At 51.0% G+C, this 16,594-nt stretch overlaps 1 long non-coding RNA gene across 2 annotated transcripts; it reads right to left on the bottom strand.

Annotated features, from left to right (window-relative positions):
- Positions 1 to 1,029: 1,029 nt before the first annotated feature.
- LOC140903964 (uncharacterized) lies at positions 1,030 to 16,431 on the bottom strand. 2 transcript variants are annotated; one of them, XR_012156395.2, is made up of 4 exons: positions 16,003 to 16,431; positions 14,123 to 14,286; positions 6,926 to 7,100; positions 1,030 to 6,538 (listed from the first exon to the last, which is right to left on the bottom strand). It is a non-coding gene; the product is annotated as an uncharacterized LOC140903964 (long non-coding RNA). The 2 variants fall into 2 exon arrangements; XR_012156394.2 differs by having other exon boundaries at positions 1,030 to 7,100.
- Between the last annotated feature and the right edge of the window lie 163 nt (positions 16,432 to 16,594).

The raw sequence follows: 16,594 nt of genomic DNA, 5'->3' as shown, positions 1-16,594 counted from the left end.
ACACACACAGAGAAATCAAAAATGGGACTTGAAAAGCGACATCAAAATCGATCCAATCTGAGGAATCCCTCCCTGGCCCTCTGCCTGGACCCGTTTGCTTGTGAATCAGTAGGGGCCAGAAGGCATTTAAAAGCTTGAACACTGTTTACACATTATATATACTTTTAAGCGTATGAAATTTCCTGTTTTCAGAGGAAAATCTTTTCCATCCATGGACCAAATGAGGGTAACTTTATCTCCGACTTCCTAATTCTGATTGTTATGTGCCTCTCTCACAGATCAAATGGGAGGCGATAGTGTTACTGGGAATGATGTTACTCTGTCTTCTGTTCCCACCATCAGCGGCCACGTTATGAAATTAGGCCCAAGGAGTCTGGAGGAGGAGTGCGCTGAGCGGGCGGCATCTAGAAACCCAATTATGAAAGATCAGCTCCAGGAAGAGCGCTGCAGCCCTGGCTCCCGGGGGACCTCCTCATTTCATCTCATGCCTCCCATTTGCCCATCCTGCCTTTCACCGAGAGGTTTCTAGGGGGACAAAGTGCCCGTCTTGAGTTTATTATCATGGCTTGAGATAATAATGGATCAGAGTCGTTCTTAAATCACAGCCTCCTCTGAAACCCCATCCTCCCCATAATTACTCTGTGCTGACCTCCTCTGGAAGCCTGGGCCTCTTTCAAAGAGGAGAGAGCTGATGCGCTGAGTAGCCCATTAAAGGTGGACCCCACAGACACAGCAACCCCACCGGGCAGCATTCGCGCCATGCATCAGAGAGGACAGCAAGAGCGACAGACACATTGATGCTGATGGCAACAGTGGGCGAGGGACAATAATGGGAAAGGAAAGAGGCCATGAGTCTCGATTCACCACACTCCAGCTTGTATAGTCTTTGCCCCAGCACAGAATGCCACCAGGTTGGACTGCGAGCACATTGCAGCTATTTTGCATGGGTGTGAATGATTGCACACCGCACAGGGCAAATGGTAAGGGTGGTAATTAGACATGCAATAGAGCGGGACGACTTTTGCACTATATTTTTTATTCAGCCGCTGAAGAGTTAATTATACAATTCTGTGGCCTATGAATTAACTAGAACACCTGATGCCTGGAAATAGACACATGTGCACTGTTGCAATTCATGTTCTAGCCTGCACCTGGCTTTCATTAACTCCTCTAAAGACAAAGCAATGCTGAGAAGGGGAGTGGCAGAGCAGCATCCAGGCTGGCTAGCTCTCTCCCCCTTCCCTGGAAATCACTCCTTTATTTAAGGCGAACCAAGAGGCTGCTTTGTGATGTGTCAGCACACGGCTGCAAGGATGACAACAGTGGGGGTGGTGGCAAGCTGGATGGGGCGGTGAAGGAGATGGAGAAATGAGCGCCAGACTGGGGTTAGTGAGACGATAACCGCAGCAGAGAGGTGATCGTGGCAAAGTCCCGAATGAAGAGAGAGCCGTGGTGAGGACGGAACAGATGGCGATCTTTGCCCCCGGGCTGGGAACCAGCAGGGACAGTCATGCGACGCTTCGTGTCAATGACAGCGGGGGGCGGGGAGGGGGATGCTGCAGAGGGTGGTGAGTCGGGGGAATTCAGCGCATAGGAGCCAGGCACTGGCTCAATCCAGGGCCCCTGTTGTCCGCCCCAGGGCTCTGTTGAACCCAGATCTGTCTGATACTAGGGACTGAAAGCATCCTTTTCCTTCTACTGTCCATGGGCTAAAGCAGATGGGAATTACTGGACCCCAGCCCTGAGGTTACAGTCCAGTATCAAAGCAGCTGTGGATGGATCCCAGAGACTCCCTTGTTTACGGCCCATGGGATGAAGCAGCTGGGAAGCCTCAATGCTTCACCAATCAGGCCAGTGACATTCTCCGCCCGGCCCTCAGCTCACATTATCAAACGACTTTCCCTCAGTTCCTGGCACGCTGGTCTGTGCTTGTCAAACAAGAAGTCATCTCCCCCCGGGAATGCCCCTGCAGCTGAGAAATCCCTTTTCCCCATCTCATTCTCACTCCTTCTCCGGGGCCCAGCAAAGCCTAGTTCACCCCTGCAAAGCTTCCACCCACAGCTCCTTTGAAATACAGCAGCGCTTGTTTCATGCGTGAGCACGGGGGGATCCCTGCACTGAGACTCTGGGTGTTTCTCGCCTCCCTTCACAGCCCACTCCATGAAACCCGTGCAGTCCCCGGCTGGGGGGCTGTGACTGCACCGCAGAGACCCGTACCAACAATTCCCCACTCGCAAGGGAGGAGTCTCCCAAAGACAAACAGCGCCCTAGTTCTTCTCAGACCATGGTCTGGCTGAGAGACGCCTCTCTTGACAGGCCTTTGGACCACAACACAGTCTTATCCTAGAAGATACCGATGAACTAGAGAACTAGTCGGGAGGGAGACCTTTCCAAGATCACAGGCCTATTTCAACTCTGAGGTGCTTACACCAACTTCCTTGCAACAGAGACTAAGTCAATGCCCTGCTTTGTTGATACCATTCCCTTCCCTTTATCTGCAGCTGTGTTTGTCTCGACAGCCCTCTGACTTTTGGAGCACATGGACAGCTTTCTCTAGTGCCTGCATAGAGGCAAGGTCTGGCATCATCCTTCTTGCGGACCCTACTTGTCTCCCGTGTCAGTCCCATCTCATGCCTCACTCACATAGCGTGGCCTGTGTGTGTGTGAAATTCAACAACAGTCAACACCCTTTGGCATCTGCGTTGTAACTAATTGGCTAGCATGTGTCACTGCTGTCTTCTACTGATCAGAATCAGAATTGCTCAATGGTGTGTCATAGGCCCTATACAGCTCATAGCTAATGGAGAGTCACTTTTAAGTTCAGTTGTAGAGGGAGCTTGTGCTTCATAGAGCAGGAGAATATGGGAACTATCTACCTTGCTGTCAGGATGTTCACACCATACAGCATAGTGACTGCTGTGATGTTCTAGATGGTCATGGATCTGTTACAAAATAATCTTTAGCATTTGTGGGACATGCTATATTTCCCAAGCGGTGCACAAACATTAACAAATAAGGTAGGGAAGCAGCATTATCACCCTTTTCCAGATAGGGAAACTGAGGCACCGAGCAGCAACATGACTCGGAGAACACAGGAAGTTGTGGCAGAGCCAGGATTCGAACCCAAGAACCATTCACTTCTAACCCTGGATTCAGTCCACCCAAGATTGGGCCGACTTTTCCCAGCTGATGCTTTCTGCCTATGATGGTGCCTTAGTAGTGAAAGGCTCAAGGAACTCACTCTATTTAGCTGGGGGAGGGGGGTGGGGGGGGGGAAAGAGAAGATTAAGGAGTGACTTGATTCCAGTTCATAACCTACAAATAGTTCAGTCAAGCAGGCAAAGATCTAACAGGATCCAAAAGCTAGAAGTTGAAGCTAGACAAACTCAGACTAGAAACAACGTGTACATTTTTAACAGTGAGGGTGAGTAATTAACCACTAGAACAATTTTACCAAGGGCTGTGGTAGATTCTCCACCACTCGCAGTTTTTAAATCAAGATTGGACAGTTTTTGGAAAGATCTGCACTAATTCAAATAGGGATTATTCTGATGAAGTTCTCTGGCCTGTGTTATGCAGGAGATTAGACTGGATGATCACGGGGTCCCTGCTGGCCTTGGAATTGATGAATGGTGCTTCTTTTCACCCTGGAAAGAGGTCTCCCTGGAAGAAAGGCCCCAGATGTATGATCAGGGACTGAACAATCGCATTGCAGAATATCCAACTCAGGCTACTTTGGTGGGCAAGCCTCACCGTAAAGCCTGCCCGGTCCTTCTAACCTGAAGCTTTCCGCTCCTGTGTGCTGGCTTAAGAAAGCAAAACCATGCTTCAGAGGGGCTGGCGATGAGAGTGGTAGATGGATTAACTGATTGCCCATGTAAATTCCCAACCTTGCTGGGGATTAGGAGGCAGGAAAACATGGGCCTTTATTACCCCTAATTGAATAGAATTTAGGTCTCCCTCCCTGGGAAGCCACCAGAGCTTTCACAAAGAAGTTGCAAAGGATATTTCCCAGTTGGCAAGGCTCCAGGAAAAGCCCTTTTCACCTTTCAGCCTCCTCCAGCTCCCCCCTCTGCAAATTAATTTAAAACAAATTAAACTGGGGCGACACCTGGCTTTCTCCAGTGCCGGAAGCCGAGGGATGCAATTGGTCCGCGAAGAGTGTGGATCTCTCAGCTCCCCACAGCGACTGCAGGTGATAGCGGAGAATGGGGCGAAAATGCGAACGCAGCATCACCACTCTGATTGTTATTTATTTGTATCATAGCCACAGCTATGGGCCCCAGACACAAACCAGACATTGTGCTTGCACTGTACAAACACAGGCCATAAAAAGCCTCTGCCCTGGGGTGGATCTGGACAGGCAGAGGGATAAGAATTGAGACACTGGGTGACTAAGCGACTTGCCCAAGGAAACTTGTGAGAGAGAAATTGATAGAAGTGGGGTCTGTTAAGTCTCAGGCTGCTTGGCCGCCCTTTCCCTGGAGGTTTGAAGAACCAGGTAAGGCAATGATCGCACATCCTCCCTACTCTAGACCCGCTGCCTCTGCCCTGGGGCCGTTGGGATTCACTGAACGTTTGTCACTATCTGCTTCCCCCTGACCCCCGCACCAAGATCCAGCTTCAAGCATCCCCCTGGCGGTTGCACCAGCTGATCATCTCCTCAGAGCTTGGTTAGGGGCTTCAGGCCAAAGAGCAGTGCTAGGTCTTTCCAGCCCAAGTTTGGGGTAAAAGCAAAGCCAGCTGGGGCTTGGGTGGTTCAAGTTTGAAGCCCACACCAGGCTGATCTACCCTTGTGAAGGAAGCTTCCCACAGATAAGACACATTGAACACAGAAACTAATCTTTTTTTTCCCCCTCTCCATTTTTGGCAGTGAAAAACACTTTCATTTCAGTACCCTTCAGATGCTAATTTTCAGTTTCCCAACAAAAAGCATTTGGATTTCTCTCAATTAAAGCAGGCACTTTCTGCAACCATTTCCCGTTCAGTCGAAAATCCAATTTCCCGTTAAAAAAAGTTAAAAGGGTTGATGGAAAATGTTTCGACCTGCCTTGACCAGGGTCACTGCAGGTCAGAAAGGAGGCTGGTTGGAAGGGTGGGGAGAGAGGAATAGCGGGGGTGCAGGGTCAGGAAGGCTGGAGACGAGTCCCTAGCTGAAATAGTGTGGAAAGTGACACTGAATCAGTTTCTCCTGTTGATGTACAGTCTGGCCTCTTGCTTCCTCTGTGCCTCTAACCCACAGCATTCGCTCCCTCTACTCTTGCTCGAACTCTGCTGAGATCCTTCACTTTAAGGTCAATCCCTTCCCTCCATTCACGCTTCTCCTGATAGACCTTTGCACCTCCAGTCCCTGCCAACTCTACCTACAGCTCTTTCCATTTAGATCTTGTTCCCAGAGTGTTATCTACAGCACCAACCTCTCCATCACCCACCTGCCACTTTCTCACCAGCTTGGCACACCAGACATGCTGCCACCCTCGCTTCAAACCTGAAAACTCTTCTCCTCATCCTAAGCTGCCCTTCTCTGTCACCACTGACAACTCCACGGTCGACTTTCAGCTCTCGCCTTCTCCCCGCATAGTCTGTCCCTCGTGAAGTCCTGTCACTTCTTTCGTGTCTCTAAAATCCAACTCTTTCCCCTCTGCAACTAAAATCTCTTGTCCGGGTCTTTGATCCTCTCTTGGATTTATCACTCACTGCCTCTCCCTTCTCTCCACACTTGCTGCTTCTCATTCGAGTCCAAGCAGGAATGCCAAAGCTCAACCCCCCTTTCCTGCCACTTTGACGGCATCGCTGCACTCTTCTGCCCAGCCCGAGACAGAACGCGGCTGCTGCAGGTCAGAACAGAGGGGCATTAACCAGGTTGCCGAAGGGCGAAGGATTGAAACAACAGCCTAGGATGCTGCCAGGCAGCAATGAGGTGTATCATCTGAGCTGCATGGCAGGAGAGGAACAGAAGAAAGCAAAACCGTGACATAGACCCTTTCTAATCTCCGCCTGGTATGAGTCCCACCAGCCGTCTCACATTCATCTGCATTAAACTTCACCCAGAAGGGCTTCCCCCCTCCTCCCCAAAAATAGAAATGTTTGATTTTTAAGTAGTTGTGGGGATAAATCCCTGGCCAGCTGCCCTTTAGGGTTCAGCTCACATGGATCTCCAGGGAGCTGTTAGTTCACTCTGCAGTTTAGCAGCCCTGCATATTTTTTCACATGCGTTGATGCTTTTCATGTAAGGTTAAGTTCTCCTGTGAACCTCTTGGTCTCTGGAGGCACCAAGTCACTACGACAGCATCTTTTGGGCCGGGGAGAGCGGAGATGGCTCATCACAAGCTCTTCTGCAGCTGGGCTCAACCAACAAGTCACTCAAAACGTCAGCCGAGGGACAGATTCTTCGACCAGAGAAAGAGAGAGATTTCTCCAATCTCCTTCCTCTGCTGAAGCATCACTGTGCTCTCCATACACCATCCCTTGTAAGTCCCAGGTTGCTCAGTGGTCCTATTTGGCCTTCCTTTAACATCCACCCTTTGTTGATTCGGTCCTGCTAAAGAGAGGAGACTGGAGCGGGGCTGAGGGTCACAGGGTTTAAATGTGTCAAGTGTCTGATGCAGCTCAGAGAAGGAGCCAAGAGATTAAAGCCCCTCAGATTCGTTCTGGAAAGGGGTTTTATGTGCTCCCATCTCCCAGGGCTGCAGCCCAGCTGTGTGGCAGGAGGCTGAGTGAGGCTTTGCATGGAGGGAGCGGGGGAGGGAGAAGGGGGAGGGAATTAGGATATGAGTGCCTCTGGGAAGAATCCCCCCCCCCCTTGCCCCACAGACAGTCAGGAGCCTGGACATGACCTCATTCTTAGCACCCCAAGAGAGTGCCCTTTCCCAGTGCCATGAGGAGGACACCTGGGGAGAAGCAGCTGGTACATCTCGGCTCTTACCTCTCACCTCCCCTGGCTCACAATTTCAGGTTCGAGATTATCGCATTCCGCTTCCTGGGGCTGCGTTTTATGGTCACACATGTTGATGTTTGGCAGCCGTGCAGCATATTCCAGGAGCCTTCTTTCTCGTGTTGGTTCCCTCCATTGCCTCTGGGACGGCCATTCCTTAGAGAAGCTGGGGAGAGAAGGGGAGTGGATGTTAAATAAAAAGCGATTGACAGCTACTTCCTGTCTTTTATTGCAGTACTTTATCCAAAGAGTCCAACTCTGCCATGCACAATCGCCGGAGGGGGTGGGGAGGGGACACGGTCCATGGAGGGGCCATGGCTGTGCAATTCACTTCCACTATCGCACAAGTTGAGCCGGAGAAAGTCGCCATCTTTCTTATCCCTTCGACTGGTGCCCCACCGTACCCATACCCTGCTCCCAAGAGTGGGGCCAGCCTTCTTGTGTCTCCCATCCGCTACATGAGCCAACCGGGCATGCCTAGTCAGATGCTGATCTACAAGGCCCAACCTGAACTTGTGCATCTGAATGGCTATTTAAGGGGTACAAAGCAATTCCAGATCTGGCGGGCTGGCTCAGCAGCGTATCCACCTAGGTGATCTGCCAGGTTGCTGTGGAAAGGTCAGCGCCATGCGTGTTGTCAGGCGTGTGCAGATTGCTGGGGCCAGCGCAGCAGTGCGTGTGTCATCGGTGAACGTGTGGGAGCAGGAGGGGCTGTGGATCAGGCAGCCAGGGGCACTTGCTTGCATGAGGCGTATTAGCAATCCTAGGTCTTCCCAGGACACTGCGAATCACAAATTACCACATTGATAAATCTCCCCTGCACATGCCCACTTCAGCGTGGAGTAGTGACCCACTCTCCAGGCAATAAGAGACACTTCAGCATCCTGAGTGCAGTCCCATTGTCCAGTAGCTCCACTTGGCCCCTGACCCCTGCTGTGTTTTCCGGAAGCTCCTTCCACTGGACCAATGGAGCTCTCCGGTCTAAAAATTTGCGAGGTGTCTCCCATCGAAAACTGATCCCCTCTCCCGTGCCAACTGCGGCTCCAGCAGGAAACAGCTGTCAGAAAGCTGTGTTTTATGGTGCCAAAATAGCCCTCCCACCCAAGCGGAGCTGGACACAGGAGGGTACAAGTAACATACGGTATATGTCAGGAACTGGCAGGCCCTGCCTTCCAACAGCCCCCGAGTGGCTTCTTCAGTGACCTGGCTGAGGAGTTATTCCACCCACAGTCTCTTCCTTTGGTCCACTTTCACATTCTGCAGTACCCTTCTGCAGCATGGTTCTTTCAGTGAGCTCTCTCTCTCTCGATACTTATACCATGCCTGTCACTGCAGCATCTGAGCCCTTCACAACCACTGCTGAATGTTTCCTTTGGTACCATCACCCTTTCGTGTTATCATCCTTGTATTACAGATAAGGGGGAAACTGAGGCACGGGGGGATTAAGTGACTTGCCCAGAGTGACACAGGGAGTCTGTGGCAGAGCTGGGAATTGAGCCCAGATCTCCAGAGTCACAGGCTCTGAGAATAAGACCACCTTTCCTTGGTTACTCGGATGATTAAGACATTTCATTAATCCGTCTGAGCATGTCTTGTATTGACTCCAAGGAGCATGGCCATGCTCTATACTTTCAGCCCTCGGGGCTGCTCTCCCACAGTGATCAAGCAGGCAAAAAGAAGGCATTTCCACCCCCCTACTTCAGCCTTTGTGATTCCTTTCCGACAGAGCAGCTAGTTATGGTACACTGAAAACTGTCTTAAAATTACAAGACATCACATTTCCTGGTCCTGCTCGAACACTAAGGGTTGTGTGATCTGGATCCTGCGCAATCAGTCTGCAGAGAGCCAGCCTAGAGTAAGGTGGGCTGAGTTGGGCCTTAGGGAGCAGCCTGCTTTGTCTTGCTCTGTTTTGGGGTTCTTGAGCGTTATCATCCTGAATTCCAAGAACGACAGTCATGTTACATTGCAGGCTTCCAGCAAGAGTATTTTAGATTTTTATCCAACTTCTCTGGGTGTATGCTATGAACATAACACTAAAGATTGGCAAGAGTGCCCTCTGCTGCTAGCCGCCATCCCAGAAGTCTCCATTCCCACATCCCATTCTCTCCAGTGAAGCTGTTGACAGTGCTGACAGAGCCTGGGAGCTTTTGTTTTCGTAACAGCCTTTCGTTGGGATCTATACTGGATCAATAGGCGTCTAGTCGGGGGGTGAAAGGTGACTACATTAGAATACATTTAGTAAACACAGTCACTGGAGCCAGCGAGCAAATGAAAGCAAGAAATCATTGTGAAATAGCCCACGACGACATGCAGAAGGAGAAAGCTGTGTACGAGACCCTATAAAGTCTCCACCCCAGAGTCTGAATGTGGGGGAAGGGGGCTCTGATGCAGCCTGGGTGAAATGGAAGTGGGCCACGTGCATCAGCGAGGGAGGGAGATGCTGGAGGAAGGAAGACGGCAGGTGTGTGGGCTGAGATGCACAAGTGTCGGGTATACATGGATACCATGGCCCTGTACAGACAGGGCTGCGTGATGGTTGTTGCAAGTCTGGGAGCAAAACTCTCTGCTGTGTTCCTGGTTGGGTGTAAAAGCCAGCCAGTGTTTATCTGGCTGTTGCTGTCCTTACTCAACAACAACAGACAAAGTCACTGGGAGCAAATCAAACCAACAGCCCCATGTCACCCCGTCTTTCCTCCGGGAGGCTCTGGCAGGCCGCAGTCCGGAGTCAGTGCCTGGGCCCAGCTCCTCTCACAAGGAGGGAGCTGGTGGTCTGCTCTCCCTCTCAGCCAGCCAGCTCCCAGCTGAGCTGGGCTCTTCACCAGCCCCCTCCCAATTTAACCCCTCCACCCAAAACGGACACTTACTGCAGCTAGAGCTGATCATTACCCTGCTCCTGGCCAGTGTGGGGTGTGGATGCCCCATCACATGCTATGTACATCACTATTTCCACCGACAGGGCCTCATTATGCTAGGCATTGCCCAGAGACACAGTCCCTGCCTCCCAAGAGCTTACAATCTAACGAGACACAGCCAGTATATCCCCAGCTTACAGATGGTGACCCAAGGTAGAGAGAGATTAAATGACGTGGCCAAGGTTACAAAGGAAGTCTGTGGCCCAGCCAGGAATTGAAGCAGGATCCCAAGCCAGTCTTCAATGCCTGAAGCCTTTCTCCCCTCCCCAAAAAAGAGGGTGTCCCTGCACAAGACGGGGCATCAGTGTACGCACACTAGCGGGGCGGGGCGTGGGGGGGGTTGCATGTGGAATAGTAGCTAGAGCCTAACAGACTAGTGCTGTATAAAGGAGGCACAGCAGCGAGTATTTAGTATTATTTGTATTACAATAGCACCTTCAAACCTCTGCAGCGGTCAGGGCTCCATTGGGCCAGGCACGGCGCAAAGACACAGCGAGAGACCAGCCCTGTCCCGAAGGGCTTAGAAAACCTGAAGAGTCACGACAAAGGTTGGGAGGGGAAACAGAGGCACAGAGAGGGGAAGCGACTTGCCCGGGATCACGCAGAAGGTCAGTGGCAGAGCTGGGGATAGCACCCAGCTCTCCTGGTTCCCAGTCGGTGCCTTTGCAGTAGCCCACGTGGCCTCCTTCAGTAGATGGGTGGTACGGGAAAGAGGCATCCATACATTATTATATGGATCCTGGCCGGACAGCACTGTGCAGCATTAAAGATTTTGCATTTTCCTTCCCGGACTGACACCTGCCTGAATTTTTCTATTTCTTGTTGGAAATGTCTCCGATTTCCCAGGTTGATTGCCTGGCAGATTATCACATGATCCCAGCTTCCTCTCACACAGATCCTCCCCAGTTCCCATCTGAAGGGATTTTTAAAGGGTTCAGGACAGATCTGTGGTTTGTAGGAAGCCAGCTGGGAGCTCTAAAGAGACCAGCTCGGACAAGCAGACCCTGTTTGATAGCCAGCAACAATTCCAGCGAGACCACCCGTGTTTTGAAAGGCCTACCACGGTCATCACACCAGCAGCAGGGCTCAGGCTAGCTGACAGCCTTGAGCCAGTAACATGGCTACAGCGAGCCATTCCTCTGTGTGAGAGGCTGCAGACCAAGGGGAAAGCGCCAGGCTGATAAAGACAAGACATCAAAGTTGGGGATGGGGATAGAATTTTGGCATCTTGCAAGACAGCCAGTGACAGCTGACATCCAGCGACCATGAAATCACACTGCTTCATAAGCAGGAAAAGAACCGTAAGATGGGATTCTGGTCTCCCCAGGTGTAGGGGAAGTGCAGCTCGCAACATCCTCACTAATCCGTGCTGCATTCCCATGCATTACCCTGTCTGAGACAGGGAGTCATAAACCACGGTCAGAATTGACTCATGATGTTGGGACCCCTCTGAGGTCATCTTAAAGAGGCCTGGTTTTCAGAAGGCCCTGAGCACTCACCCCTTTAAAGGTGGCTGAATTTGGGCCCTCAAAATTGGAGCACTCACAGTCGCTAATCTTTTTTGGAAAAAACTCAGTCATTCGCCCTGTGCACTCCATGATATGCTGGTACCTACACTCAGCACCAGGGTCCCTAGACCCTGGCAAACTGGAGGCAATTCTGGGAATAGAGGCAGCATATGACATCTTGTTTAAAATTGAGGTTGTTAGTGAATTTAAGATGTACAGAGGAGTTGCCAGGATGGATGAGATCCAGGCACTGTCTCTGACAGTGGCCACCAGCAGATGCCAGCTCAGAGGCAGGTGTAAGAATCATGCAGTAGACAAATGTGGGATAATCTGCCCCCCATGAAGGCATCACCCTAACTTTAGATTAGGATTGAGAGACTGGTTTAGAGATGGCTTTAAAATCCAAACCCTGAGGATTCTCTCTTTCCCTACATCTTTTTGTTAGTATAACGGTTCTAACTCCGACTCTTCTTGTTATCCATGTAAACATCTGATCCCTCTTTCATCAGCAGTGATTGATACAATCTGTACAATGTATTTTGACATCACATTCAATTTCCTTTACACTACCCCGCAGCTTCCCTTTTCAGTGTGGCACAAACACGCATCTTTGGCCATTTGTTTTAGGCCCAAAGGCACATTCCCTTAGCAGGTTAAAGAGGGGAAGGATGATCCAGTGATTAGGAGCACTAGCCTAGAACTAGGGAAACCCAGATTCCATTCCCTGCTCCACCACGGACTTCCTGGGTGCCCTTGGGCAAGTCACTTAGCTTCTCTGTGCCTAGGTTTCCCCATCTCTAAAATGGGGATAACTGGACTGTCTCACAGAGATTGTGCAAGGATAAATGCATTAACGATTGTGAGGCGCTCAGATGAGGACCATATCAGTACCTAGGATAGATATCTCAAACTCTCACTGCCTGTGGATCCTACCCCCAGGAGACTGACAGTCCTGTCTCTTTCCCACATATGCTTCTTTCATATTCCCATCCAAGGCTTAACAGTAATTCTAAGCCTCCTTCCTCCCACAGTCCTTTATCTGTCATGAGACTTGCGGGTCTTCAGATGAGACCCAGGCCTTTAGCACAGACATGTATTATTCTTGGCACCGCCGGATGTGCCAGTGAGTTTCCTGCCAGCAGGGAGCGAGCCTTGAAGCCCTCGCTGACATCAGGCACAAATGCTGGAAACAAAGTGGCCTGGAATCAGAACGTCTGGCGGATAGCAGAGACAGCCAGAGGTTTCCAGAGCTCCACGGCAGACTGGCTGGCAGCGCTGGGTCAGCAGAAGACTGGCTGGTGTCGGGGAGCTTTGACAGCAGGCTCGAAGCAGTGGGTGCTGTAGCAACCCGTGCCATGCCAGCGCCCACTTATTTAACGCTGGCGGGGGGCGCGGAAGGGCTATGCTGAACCCGGGTTCTTGCTCCACACTTGCTCTTTCCTCCGCTCTCCTATCCCCACTGCTCTCTCCTCCTCCGCAAAGCCTATCCCGGTTGCCCCATCCCCACCTCCGCTCTGCTACGCCCCAAGGCCACCCTTTTCCCAGCGCCTCAGCAAGCCACTGAACTCCATGCAAAGGCAGCAGCCACAGCAGGGAGAGCGGAAGTGGCCCTTAGATGAATTCTCTTCCACGCATCTCCTGGTTGGCCACGAAACCAAGGGGGTTCCTCCCAAGCTGCTGGGAAGGGGGTGGGTTGTAGAAGAAGCTGGATTCTTATTAATGGTGCCCATTGTTACATCGGCAGCATAATAATAATAGACGGCTCCCGTTCACCATTTCCTCGGCAAGCACCCAATTCCCTCACCCTGCCTGAAGCAAGAGCCCGTCCCTGTGAGAGCTTCATTACAGCCTTGTAAAACTACAGCAACGGAGCCGCCTCCCTAATTATCCCATCATTAGAGGACGCTCAGCCTTAAGTGTTTCACTTGGAATTTAACAACAATATTAGTGATAATGAGCTGGCATTTAACCGTGGGCCTTTCATCCAGAGGGGGCCCCCAAATGCCTTTACAAGGCTGTAAACTTCAGAACGTGCAGCCACCTCTGGGGAGAGGCTCGGCAGCTGTTTAACAGTTGTGCGCACAGAAAGCCGGCCAAGGGAGCAACATGGTTTTGATGGCAGATGGCCCTTTAAAGGATTTCTCAGGGGTGTCTCTTTCCTCTGCTTCCTCTTAATCTCCCTCCTCATTCTCCGTAGCTTCTATCATCATAGGTGGGTTTTACCCTGGGGTCCGGAGGTAATTCGATCAGAGTAGGTCTTGATCGTGTCTGAGACCACGTCACTTAAGGAATGTGTACACGGGAGCTAGAAGATACAAGTTCCAGCTCAGGCAGACATACCCATGCTAGCTGGGATGGAGCTAGTGTGCTAAAAATAGCCACATAGCTGCAATGGCAGGAGGGGTGAGTCGTCCTCAGGACAATCCTGTCCAAGATCCTAGGTCCATACTTGGGACAGCCAGCCATGGCTAGGCTGCTGGTTTTTAGCGCACTAGCTCCAATCACAACTGGCAGGGGTAGGGTCTACCTGAGCTGCAATTGACACCTTCCAGCTCCAGTGCAGACATGCCCGGAGGCCTCGCCTACTGCGAGATTTAAGACACACCAATGCGAAGCCCTAGCGCAGACAGTTTAAAGTGGTGCCGCAGAATTTTCATTAGTGCAAATTAGGGCCTACGCCAGGGGTTTGCTCCAGTGCAGCAGCTGCGGCCTCGGCTAAAACACCACTGCAGACAAGGCCTCAGAAATAAGCACTGAAAAGGCCTCACCTCCAACTCCTGTCAATTTCTCCCTGGGCGCAGATCTCCTAGCTGGAGGAAGGACGGTGGCAAATTATGCAAATTCTGGATTATAATCTCCAGACCCGTTCAGGCTCCATATCCTCAAAGGTTTTGGGAAAAGCCCGTTTCTCCACCTCGTTCCCAGGGTGTGTCTGTTGGACAGGGAGGAAGCAATTGCATTAGACCAGCTGTAACAGGAGCCAAACTCCAACATTTTGGTTCATAAAGGAGGTCACAGATGGTGACCCGTTTCCTTCATTTCAGCCAACACAGACAGAGAGGCAGCGTTCAGCCAGAAATGCACACACCAGGGGCAGGCAAGGGGTGTGGAGAGAAAAGGGAAGGGGAGGCCAAACGCACAACCAAGCAACTTCAAAGGGGGCTGGTGCAAACACACACACACACACAAGCTGTAAACCGAGGGGGGTGGAAGACAAACAGATGCAGGGGAATGACAGAGAGCAGCTGGGGGTTGGGGGACAGGTTGTTGGACAGTGGTCAAGGTTGGAGACAGAGAAAGAGCTGTGATCCTACAGGATAAATGGATGAAATTGCCTGGTATCTGGATTCACTTTTGGCTAAGGAGCTCCAGATTGTGCAGAGAAAAGGAATAAAGCTGCTAACTCAGAAGAAAGATAACTTGGGACACCCTTCTCTATTTGTCAAAGGGGAAGACCGGGACATTAACTGGCAAGCCACAAGAGCTTCAAAGGGTCCTTTGTTTCCAATGTATCATCATCACCATCCATTTCTTTTTCTCATCCATCAAATTCCAGCATGGGTTATCCCAGCTCAGACCAATTCCTTAAGTGAATGACCGAGGGCATTGGGCTACTCGGAGACCTCATGGCCCCCCAGTTTGGGTAGAGATGAATTCCTAAAGGTGGCATATTGGGAAACTGGTGAACAGTGACACACGATCAATGCGTATGAGGAATTTCCTGGTCCTGCTTGCAGGGCTCTGACAAAAGCCATGTGAACTGGGTCATCTGATTCAGTTTGGAAAAAACGGGTTTAAAGCAAGGTGGGGTGAGTTGTGCCTTCACCGTCTTAGGGAGCAGCCTGTTTTCTCTCTCTGTGTTTTTGGTTTCTTGGGTGCTATCATTCGAATTCTAAGAAATAAAGTTGTGCTACATGGCAATTTTCCAGCAAGAGTGTGTATGTTTTCATCCACTATCTAATCATCCTGTGAACATAACATTAGACGAATATAACAGAAAGATGGCAAATCAGAAGAACCAAGGAAAGGGCATTAGCTCTGATTGCTACTTCCCAGCAAATGCTCACAGCGCCTGGCAAGTCTAGAATGCCAGGAAGATAGGACCAAGCCAAGATGCCAATTCTAGAGCAAGCATCCCCTGTACACAGCTGAGGCAATGAAGGAACAGAGAGCTTAAGGGACTTGCCCAAGGTCACACAGCGAGTCTGTGGCAGAGCTAGGACCCAGGTCTCCCAACTCCCAGCCCAATCCACTAATGCCACAGTTGCAGCCGGAGGGCAAAGAGCAGGGAATTATTCCCCATAAAGAGAGGAGATGCTACTTGCAGCCCCGTCCTCTCTTTCCTTGGAAGGGGTTTTGCTCTCTGAGCCCGCGCAAGGATCCCGTCCTTGGGATGATGCCTCCAGCTATACTTTGATTGTAAACCCTTGGGACAAGCACTATTTGTTTTTGTACAGCACCTAGAACAGTGAGGTCCTGGCCCATGACTGGGACTCCTAGGCGTTCCATTAATACAGCTAAATAATGAGTGAACACTTGAGAAAGCCACAACTATCCCACACCTGGGGTTAACCTAATTACCCCCTTTCAGTAGGAACCGGGGACCGGGACTGCTGCCCTTGGATGTCCATAGGGAACACATACTCACCCAGCATTAACTCAACATCATGTCTCTCCCCCTCTACAGCAACAGGCTTTCTAAGGAATCGGGGCCTGAATTCTCCAGCACGACCGTGATGCCCCAAGAATCATGGCGACTTCGGCCTTCTGGACTGGCCTTCCTCACCGCCGCTGTATCCCCAGGGCTCGGAATTTATTGTTTGAAGGAGCCCAACAATCCTGGCCTGTTCTTTATTTTATTGATCCTTGGACGGTGTCCTAAATATTTCCAGCCTCCCCGGGAGGATTGAATTTTGGCACCAGCGGTTCTTTTTCTGCCGGGAAGTGGAAGCCAAGGGAGTCAAATTGCAGCCTTCACATGTTTCCAGGGCTTTGGAACCCAGCGTTTCCCACCGAGGAGGAGGGCTGGAACTGTCAGGCCAACTTCCTCTAAACAGAAACACATGGCTGAGCTTCACCTTGCCAGGGAGCGTGTGTACACACACACAAATCAACCTGTGTGAGGAAAAGGTCTGGATCAGGGATCGATTAGACAGGGCCAGAGCTAACCTGGAATATGAGAGATTCGGTGGCTCTTGGGGGGGGAAGGGGGGCGGGCAAAAAAATGCCTTTCAGAGCAC

This window comes from Lepidochelys kempii, chromosome 27 (assembly GCF_965140285.1).
Source record: "Lepidochelys kempii isolate rLepKem1 chromosome 27, rLepKem1.hap1, whole genome shotgun sequence".
In the NCBI taxonomy this organism is placed as follows: Eukaryota; Metazoa; Chordata; order Testudines; family Cheloniidae; genus Lepidochelys; species Lepidochelys kempii.
This window is presented reverse-complemented; position numbering and strand designations above follow the sequence as displayed.